Source organism: Gymnogyps californianus, chromosome 14, assembly GCF_018139145.2.
Source record: "Gymnogyps californianus isolate 813 chromosome 14, ASM1813914v2, whole genome shotgun sequence".
NCBI lineage: Eukaryota > Metazoa > Chordata > Aves > Accipitriformes > Cathartidae > Gymnogyps > Gymnogyps californianus.
The window spans coordinates 10,565,599-10,576,341 of record NC_059484.1 but is presented as its reverse complement, the minus strand read 5'-3'; positions in this window follow the sequence as shown (position 1 = coordinate 10,576,341).

The window sequence follows — 10,743 nt, the reverse complement described above, 5'->3', positions numbered from 1 at the left end:
CAGATACACAGGAAAAAAAATACCTCATTAAGTTCCAGATACTCAGTATCATATTTGTAGCTGTATCTGATAATGATTCTTCTGACACAGACTATTTAATGAACACATCTAGGACTGTCAGAACACTGATGTGATGAATATTCACACATCAGGATATTGCAATTTAAATGACATAGATACCATTAAAATGCCAGGGTCCAGAGTGCAAAAGCAAACGGAAAAGGTCTGAGAAACCCAAGCCTTGAAGCTGACTGCTTGTTAATGGCAGCTTTGCACCTCTTCTACAAGACAGGAGAGTGAAGTAGCCTTCACTTTCTCAAGTTTTCCTTTTAAAAGGACATTTTTGGGAAAATTTCTCATGGTTGCTAACAAACATTCAGCTGCACCAGCACTAGCAACACAGGGAGAGCGTAGGCGTGACGCACCTGTGAATATACTGCAATCACGTGCGCGTGTGTGTGTGCATGCTAACAAGTATTTTTGAGCAAAGGATAGCGCATGTGGGTGCACAGACACAGAGGCACAGGCAACAAGGCCAGTGTGCCTGATCCACTCATCCAGTCACCTCTGCTACAGAGCATGGGATTAAATGTGGAAACAAGCATACTCAGGAGAAAGCAGGCCTATGGAAACACACATCACAAAGTCATGGAATCACAGACTGGTTGAGGTTGGCAGGGACCTCTGGAGGTCATCTGGTCTAAGCCCCTGCTCAAGCAGGGCCACCCACAGCTAGCTGCCCAAGACCATGTCCAGACAGCTTTTCAATATCTCCAAGGATGGGGAGTCTACAAACTCTCCGGGCAACCTGCTCCAGTGCTCAGTCACCCCCACAGCAAAGAAGTGTTTCCTGATGTTCAGACAGACCCTCTTGTGTTTCATTGTGTGCCCATTCCCTCTTGTCCTGCCACTGGGCAGCACTGAAAAGAGCCTGGCTCTGTCTTCTTTACACGCTCCCTTCAGGTATTTGTACACATTGATGAGACCCCCTCTGAGCCTTCTCTTCTCCACGCTGAACAGTCCCAGCTCTCAGCTTCTCCTCACAGGAGAGATGCTTCAGTCCCTTAATCATCTTAGTGGCCTTTCACTGGACTCTCTCCAGTAGCTCCACATCTCTCTTGTCCTGGGGAGCCCAGAACTGAACACAATACTCCAGACATGCTTATGAGCACAAATCCAGAGTGCCTTAGGAACTGTCAAGGGAGACAGTACCAACAGCAGAGTGGCAGCCATTTGGTTTTGTGAACACCTTCTTCCTAAACCTGCAGACTTCCTTCTCATTGCCTTCCTCTACTGATGTGACTCTAGGATGAACAGCCTCTGAGGAGAAGGAATTTGGTGACAGGGAAAAGGGAAAAGGAATCAGGACCTGGAAATGCACTGGCCTACAGAGCACGGCTGTGCACCATTCCCAGGCTCTCAAGACAGGGCTGAGGCAAGCAAGGACAAAGCAGCAGCTATTAGATCAATATCTCAAAGATGTCTTCAAACATTACTTATCATCAACAACTAGAAGAGTTTCATCTCGTGTGAACAGCTCACTCCCCAGAGTCCCACCACATTCAACAAGATTATATTTATATTGAAAAAGGCTTTTTATTGACTCTTTTCTCTCAAATAATTGATAAGCTCTTACTGCCGTCCCACTTTGATCAGCCTCAGCCCCAGTTGTGCCCAAGGTCTGGTCTAGTTCCAGCCCATCTCATTATCTAAAGCACCAGAAGCAGGTGGTGTTTACAGGACTTGCTAGAAGAAACTGGATTTCTGCACAAAGAATATAAATCTGAAGGCCACACTGGGAAACATAACTTATTCAGAACAAACACTGTTCAGCCGTGTTTGATTATGTATCTCTTTGCTGTCTTATTCCTATCCCATTTCTTTTTCCTTCTTCTTTCCCATTCCTTCTCTCCTTCCTCATTGTCTTTTCCTCTCTAAAGCACAGAGTCAGTATCCATCAAAGTCAGGGAAGAAAATTCCACAGACTTCTACGGCCTTTGAAACCTTTCAAACCTTTTGACCTCTCCTCCCTGGGCAGCAAATCACCTCAGTTAGTTTCACTGTGTCCAAGTATGGGGAGAGCATTAAACCAGTGAACAAAATGAAGGGCATGAGAGATTAGCTAGGCCAATCTCTCTGATTCAGTTTGGACTCTTTTTTCCCAGGGCTAAATAAGTGAGGACTGTGCTATGCCAGGATGGATTCAGGGAGGTTTCAGGAAACCACAGATGAGACACCTTTGAAGGCTGAGCTTGTTCTTTTCAATTGACTTGATGGAGAGGGTGGACTATTCTGACTGTAATTCTTTTTAATGTCAACTTCCCCCCCCAAAAAAAATTTAAATAAAATGACATTGAAGGGAACAGTGGTAGACACTCACACCAGTGTCACTTGGAATCCTGAGCTCCACCATGAGACCTCCAGTCCTTTGTCACACTGCCCGAAAGACACAATTTCCAGCCTAGACCCATCCACCAGAAGCTTTGTCACTTGTCCAGCTTTAGCTAATTTCTGCAAACACCTGGAATGTGAAGTTCAGATTCAACATCTGTTTTGTATGCTTTTTCATTCTCTGCCTTATTTTCTTTTAATCCCTTTTGCTCACTTGTACAACTTTTACAGCTCTGCTCTCCCCCTCTGTATCCCCTTCCATTCCTCATGGGAGAGGTAAGGCTGTATCCCACCAAACTACGTGGACCTTGGACACGCCTGAGGACAGCAGAAGTTACTGGAAACATTTAGCTATACATGTTGATGTACCGCATCTCCACAATGGCACTTTCCTCCCTGCTGCTGTGAGCCTGGTTGGCCAATGTAGGGACCTTCATCCTCAGCAGCCCTTTGAGAGGAAGCTCCTAATTTCAAAGTTTGCCTAGCAGCTCCCCTGCAGCCCTCCCCACTTCCTATATACTCGCCACAGCAGACTCCCTAGTGTGTGCCAGCACACACACCATCCTCTCCAAGCACAGTTAAGACCAAAACCCTGAAATTAACCCCAGTTCTGCTTAGCAGTTGCTGCGAGGATTTGCCAAGCTTTCCATTCAGTCATGCTCAGCTCAAAATTAGTCTCCATGCTAAGCACTGTGGGAAGCTGCAATGGAACAAAATGGACTACAAGGTTGTCAGACTTATTTTTCACTCCTTACATTAACTAATTAGCTTTCTTCCTCATTAAAGTCCCTTCAAGCATATCAATTACCCAGCTCTGATGGCAGGGATGGTACAATAGCCCTCAGTGCAATCAGATGAGTTGGAATTCAGCACAGCAGACCAACAGGGTGGAGGATTGGGTTACCCGTGTGTCAGCACAAGGGCATTATTCTCCTGACCTCCCTTTTGCAACAAGAGCTGAATGGTGGTTAGAAGAGGGGAGAGGAAATGCCAGGAAAACAGCACAATAAGCATCTTCCTAGAAGCTGCAAGGGGAAACCAGTGCTGTGACAAAAGACAAGAGAAATATTTAAATGTCAGTCTAAAATTAGGACAGCCTAAAACTTGGCCTCTGTCTTCTTTTGTTTCTATCTAATGGGAGCAGCCTTACAATTTCTGTCTTGGTTAAAACAATTCTCTCACTTCCCTCTAAGAAAATGGAGGGAATGGTGAAGACAAGGGATCTGTCTTAGCAGTGTCTCCACTCTCAGAAGCTCGTGGCCCAGCACTCACCCGCAACAAACATGCTTAGCCCAGCAGCTCAACAACAGCAGATTCCCATAGGTGAATTTTGGGTCAGTCTCAGGTTTTCCAAGCCAATTTGCCCATCATTTGTTACAGTAATATCATATTTGTGAATTGCTGCTACTGCCTCTATTAACTAGGTTCTTTGCATTGTCTTGTACCCGAGCTGTACGTTCCCCATCTGCCAGAGACTATTACAGCTATGCTTACCTCAAATGCAAATGATTTCTTGAGCACCAACAAAAAAAGGTAACAGCACTGACATTGTATCTGTTAATCTTAAACCACTACATTCAGTTGGTTACATGGATGAAGATGCATTGCTCAGTGCAGCTGAATACTTAAAAGCACTGAGACAATAAGAATGCATTAAACTTTTATCTCCAGTGCTACAGCTACAATAAGCAATCAAAGAAATTGCCACTCTCCTAGGGCTCTGGATTGCCTAAAGGAAACTAACTTTTGTCTCTGTGTGTGTGTGTATGAAGAAAGATGGATAAAAGGATCTCAAATACCAGCTGCAGTGTGTTTGGCTACTTTGCGTTAGTCAAATGATGAGTGCTGAGCATTGCACAAAGCTCAGAAGGCGGCAATTTTATGCAGTCATATATAGGGAGGAAGAAATAAGATGTTTTTCACTCCAAGGCTTTCACGATCAAGCCCAGCTTTTTTTTTTTTTTTAAATGTAAAATTTATAGGAGACAATTACCAACCTGATATTCCTTTCAGAGCCACGTTGTGAAAAAACCCTTTACACAAGTCTTTCTTTCCCTCGATACCTTGGGGGCCTGTATGTCACTACATGACAGGTGTAACTCACCTTTCCATGAGTGGTAGCAATAGCAGGACTATCAAATCACATAGTTTCTAAAACTACAACAAACGAATTTAAAAGCTCTCATAAAAATTATACATGTTCCTTTTCAATTTATTCTCTGGCCATTTAATGATGTAGAAATTTCATTTCTCATGAAATATCCACAAACTGGCCACTTTCCTCATGAAATATGCATGAATTATAGAATTCCTTATGCTCTGGAGAAAATAAACCACTTTAATCTGAGAAAATGCTCAGTTTTATAATGTCAGAATGCTTTCTTTTCCTTTTTTGACTCAGAACCAGGGCAGTTTCAGAAAAGGAGGTGCTTGGCATGTTCCAACCTTTTAATGTGAAGGGAAACACTGTTTAAAAAAAAAAGAACAAGCTGATAGAGATAATTCCAAAACAAATCGTTGCTTTTCAAATGTTGTCTTCTTGTTTATTTTCCCACATTCCTTCAATGGACAAAATTCTGTGGTAAGAAATCATAGTATTTAAATAACTTTCCGTTTTCAATCCATCTTGTTTCTTGGGTTCACATTTCTCTGTGTATGTTTTCTCTGTACTGCAGATAAAACTGTGTGAGTATCAACGAGGTATTTGCTACAAGAACTATAACACCATTTTCTCAATTTGATTAATATAGCTCTAGGAAAAATAATTCCCCCATCACCCCGTGTGCACAACTGTCTCACAATAGCGCCTTTCATCAAAGAATCTGCAAGAGCTTTACTGAGAAGCAATGTTATGTGTATTTTACAGTGTATTAAAAATAACCTTTTCTAGAAGCCCTTGATGTTAAATAACTTTTTTTTTTTAAATATCCAGTATGAAGCATTTTTATTTCAGACTTTAAAAGTGGGAAGTTACTGCAAGTTACAGACTTAAGATGGATCAGGGGCTTTTGGACCATTTTAAAATTAACCCCAAAGCGTATCACCTGGGCAGCCAGACACCGATGTGCCTAAAAAGCAAACATGTGTTCCTCTGCGAGCTGCCTCAGGCCCCACAATGAGTAAATACAGGAGTACGGATGGCCTCTCAAATCCCAGATGAGCGCACAGCAGAGTGCATCAAATCGTGGCCATGGCCATGCTCTCCAGACACAATGTTCAGGGCATCACAGCCACCCAGCCTTCACGTTAGGTGGAGTTGTTCATACAAAGAATGAGCGTTTGGGCAGCCAGAAGCTCTGCAGAGCAGACGGTTTTCAGTTTAGAGCTTTAAGCATTTCTAACTCTGCCGGTATCTCCCCCAGTTTGGGATTTCCGTAGCAACTTGGGCTGTTACACACACCTTTTCTTTGCATTCTTTCATTGTTTTCCAGTTCCAGAAAGATATCAAACTAATGTCCTCTCACCCCATCCCCAAAATATCAAGGGGATATTTTAAAATTAGAGGCAGAAAAACATTTCCCTTTGCAAATGGAACAGCCGTGTGAAAAAGGAGTGCCTCTCCTTCTCATAATGGGAAGGGATGAGGAGGATAGGACACACAAGCCTAAAATGAAAGCCTCAGGAAGGAGATTTCATGAAGAAATGTGTTTTTGTTCCTTGAGAATAAGCAGCATCTTCCTGAGACCCATCATTTTGATTCACTGTTTCATGTGTAAATAATTTACTAGGCTAAAAGGTCAAGAGCCGCAGGTCCTTAGAGAAGGGAAGAAAACTGCAAGCTGTAAATAAGGGACAAGTAACTTATGTGGAGCATAAAACGTATTAAGAGGCTACACATAGATATACATATGCACATATCCACAAAGAAATAGGCTAAAGCAGAGGTCCAGAACCAGCACAGAGAGGCAGAAATAACCTCTACTCCATGTTTGCTCCCCCTTGAACTTGACTTGAGAGCAGGAAGTACAGCAAATATGATCTTTTGGGATAGAAATTACACTTTTAAATTAGATCCATGATGCCCAGATGTACTGCTGATGGATGCATGAAACAGAGGGGCAAAAGAAATTAATTTTCAGCCTACTTGTTTTCATCTTTTCATCCTCTAATGTCAAGGTAATTGCTCCTCTGCTCCTGGATATGACAGAGTCTAGTCCTTGCCTCTCTCCAGAAGGTAAGTGAACAGCTGGTTTCCTTTCTGACACCAGTGTATTTCCAATCAGCTGTCAGGCAGCATTAGGTCCCTAAATGCTTACAGCGTGTCACGCTTTCCTCCCGCTCAGAAACTCTAAATATGGCGCTTCATTCCCCAGTTTGAGGTAGGATAGGGCAAGGAGAAGAAAAGGGTCAAACCCTGTTCAGGTTCAAAACTATAGAGAATTCCAGGGGAGAAATGCTGGAAAGACGATGCAGTAGAAACAAGCAGGGGACCACTGACCATCATAGTATGTTATCCTGACACAGATACTAAAATGGAAAGATCAGAAATAAGCAGCACTTTATCCCACACACATCACTCCTCATAGCGTCTTTTATAGCAGTACTGCCCTCAATAGTAAAATCTGCGGTATGGAAAGTGAGATACTTCTCAGGCTCAGGCAAGAAAGGTAAATACTGCACTTTGAGAAACATGATTTTGTCCAGCAGTTTGCACAGATAGCCTAGGTTTTTTGTTTTTTACTTCCCATCTCTGGCACTACATTCCAGAGCAATCACAAGCAATTCATTTTACCACCAAAACCCCTATATTTCCCTGCATAGTAGGGCAGTTACTGAATTCATCAGCTTAATGGCATTTTTTAATAAACATTTATAAAACATGTGAAAACCGCAAATGAAAGCCAATTATTTCAGCATATTATATTACACAGATACACTACAAGGTTTCATTTGATGATCTAGTATGGAAAATTACCCCCTTCTGCATATATGGCAATAATATTTATATTATTTTTCCCACATGCTTTTAGTCTTTCATAATAATGGAAACAATGATATAAGAATGAACAACTGACATTTCTGTTTGAGGACACAGCATGCATCTCCTCTGAAAAGTTCTGCAGTGACTCTGCTTTACAAATATATTTTCCTGAGGTACTTAAAGATACAGTACTTTGAGTTCCAAGTTGTTTCAATTACAAGATAGAAACCACCAAAAAGATATAGAATAAAACACCATTCTGGAGATGGGCATGTTGTATACAAATTCTGTCTACCTTAGTCTCTATATACCTGCTGTAATAACACCCAGATACTTCTAAAGGTATATTATGCATACACACGCACACACACGTATATATATTTACATACAAAATAAACCAATATATAAATTGCAATATAGTGTTTTGCATCAATAATATTTATAATGCTAGAGGGCCCAGTCTTGCAAGCCACACATAAAAACTGAACCTCAAGAGTAAATCTGTTGTACTGGAATTGTTACCATTAGCACATTTGCAGGACTGGGGCCTTAGTCTGAGTTGAGGCCGATTCAGAAAGTGCGTCATATATACAGCATATGTTCCATGGATAATATGTTGCCCAGCACGAATGGCAAACATGCAGGGAACACACGTTTTCTTCCAGGGCTCTGGATCCTCTGAAAGGTTGGCAGGCTGGGTGCATGGTGCACATTCTTCAGAAGAGAATTATGGGCTGGGGAACATTCCTCCGACTTCTCAACTCCTTCAATAATTTGCCACCTGTGTAGCCAAGCTGTTCGTTCTGTAAATCTACGGGATCTAAAAATTCTGGCACTTCCTCTGGCTGCCAAAGAAAGCTCACCGCAGCACTGACCCTGATCCATCCAAACACACAGCAAATACTGCATTAACTAGTTCAAAGTTTGATGCAAAGATTAAAGAGCAAGCTTGGAACTGGTGACACCAAATGGACCAAATTCTCATGCACACGTTTTCTCTACTTCAGAGGTTTCTGTGCTGCTCTCTAGTTACCACCACAGTGCAGAGGACTAGGGTTGTATTCCCGAACACAGCTCCATCCTACCATGTGAAAGGAACAGAATCTGAGCTTCTGCAAAATGATACAACCCTACAAAAAGGAGGCAAACTTGGCCCAAAGCCAGCGAGCATAGCTTGTATGCTCCTAACAGAGAAGAGCAAATTTAGCCTCATTGACACCGCTGTCGGATTCACCTTGGTTTATAGTCAGCTCATACTAAATCGCACGTTATAGTTCTCATGCACAGACGTATCAGGGCAATATCTAGGTTGCAAACACACCAGGGAAAAAGCTCACCTGCTAATAAGAGCAAACCAGATTTGGGTCTGTACTGCTGGAGGTCCCAGTGCAGGGAGAAAGGGAGGCAGCTTCTACAGCTCCTACCCAGGAGCAGCTGTTTTTCACATTGCACAAGCTACGGCTGCCTTGATATCAACTCTATCTTCAGCAGCAGTTTACAGGGACACAGAATTGCTGGAGCAGAATTGTGTCCCATTCATGGTCTTCTCTGCCTCCTGTAACCCCATTTCCATCCCAGAAAGCCTTTCCTGCAGAGGAAATGGAAGGAGGTGGTGAAGAAACCTAGCACTGATATTACTTTCCCTGGCAAAACATACACATCTGTCAGATGCCCATTTTGAGCATGCTAGGCTGGGTAACAAAATTCAAAGTGCAACTCCAGTAAGGCCCTGAAATGGTTTCCCTTTATTTTTTAGTAGCATGGCAAGATTCCTGGGGGGGCTTCTCCTACGTGAATATTAGGAGAGCAATCTTTAAAATTAATTTTAATCTTTTTTATTTATAAATAGGTTGGATTTACAGAGGGGAAATTCCATTCAGAGAAAGGAATGCCTGCATACCTACTGAGCTTTGTCTAATCTCTTCTTGGGGTTAACTTGGACTTCTTTCACACTACCCCGATTCCTCATTTCAGAAGAGGAGATTTGTCTCTCTCTGCCCCAAATCCTTCCCAGCACTGAGCTCTGCAGAACTGGTAATGAGGGACACCTTGGAGCACCCAGAGTTCAAGTCTCCATTCATGGTCTTTAGATGGACGTCTGAGCCTTTATGCTGAGAGCATTATCTGCAATTTCAGAACCATCCCAGGCAGCCTTTGCTCCCAGACACCACTCCCAAATGACTGATACAGCTTGTAATTTACTATCACAGTTTTGACACCTGATTTTTCCCAAACACATTGAGTTCCTTACCCTATTCCCTAACCCAAAACACACAGGCAATGCAAAATCATAGCCTCTGTTCAATGCTCTGTGGCCTAGTCTATCAAGAAACCCAGCACTGCTGCTAGAACACTACAATTTTTCAGTTAAAATGGCCAGAGTTCAATCATTTCATTGCTAGAAATCTGAATGTGTGTGCACGTGTGTGCGTGCGAAAGGCAGTGGGAGTGCGTGAATATGTAGGTTCACCCTCCGCCTCTGCAATGGTCCCCATGGTAATTCCATCTGTGTTTCAGCTCATACAGTGCCTGGCCACAGCCACCTATTCCAGGTTTCTCTGTCTAATCATTGGCAAGGGCAAAGCTGTTAGAAACTAGACTCAGTAACTAGCTTCTAATTTTGTGGCCAGAGGTTGTCAGGACAAGGAAGAGAAAACTGCCAACTATGTTTCCTCTGTATAGTCTGTCTTTTAACAACGATAGAGGAGCTGAAAACGAACCTTCCCCTCTTCCCAGCCCCAGTGATTGCCCCCAACCCAAATCCTCACGATCAGGGGCTGGTATCTCAAATCATTCTGTAGGGAAAAGCTACACGTTGTCTAAGGCAGAAATCTTGTCAAACATGCAAAAGCAAACAATGCTGTATGAAACAGGGTTTACGATATACTCCAGCTTTGTCTGCCTCTCCAGCAGCTGACCTGTTCCTGAGCACTGGAGATGGGCAGATTATACCAGGCCTGGTATCAGGCAAAAGCACGAACAAAGGTAGAAAGCTGGTCTCCACTGCCGAGGAAGGGAACAAACTCAGTCTCCGCAGAGCGGTAACACAGAATACAGGATACACCCCTCAACAGTAATTGCATTTCTACAGACCTAATGAAAATCAGAAGCTGGGTGGACAGGGACCCAAATGAGCGTCATCATCGAGGAAAATGCAGGCAGGACTCCACTGCTGTGTATTCTGCATGGCAAGCACCAGACTGCCAGCTACGCCATCCCTTGCCAGACAGAAGGATCATACAGGAACTGCACAACAGTGCAGGTTTTAGTGATAGCTTTAAGGAGCAGAAAGGACTCAAGCACCCATTCACACCACTTTTATGGAACAACTTGGTTTTGTCAGCCAATTGCAACGTCCATGAACTCTTTGTAGGCAGCTGTAGCAGAGGGTAACTTTTTCCCTGTGATATCAGAATTTCCATGGAAAGAGG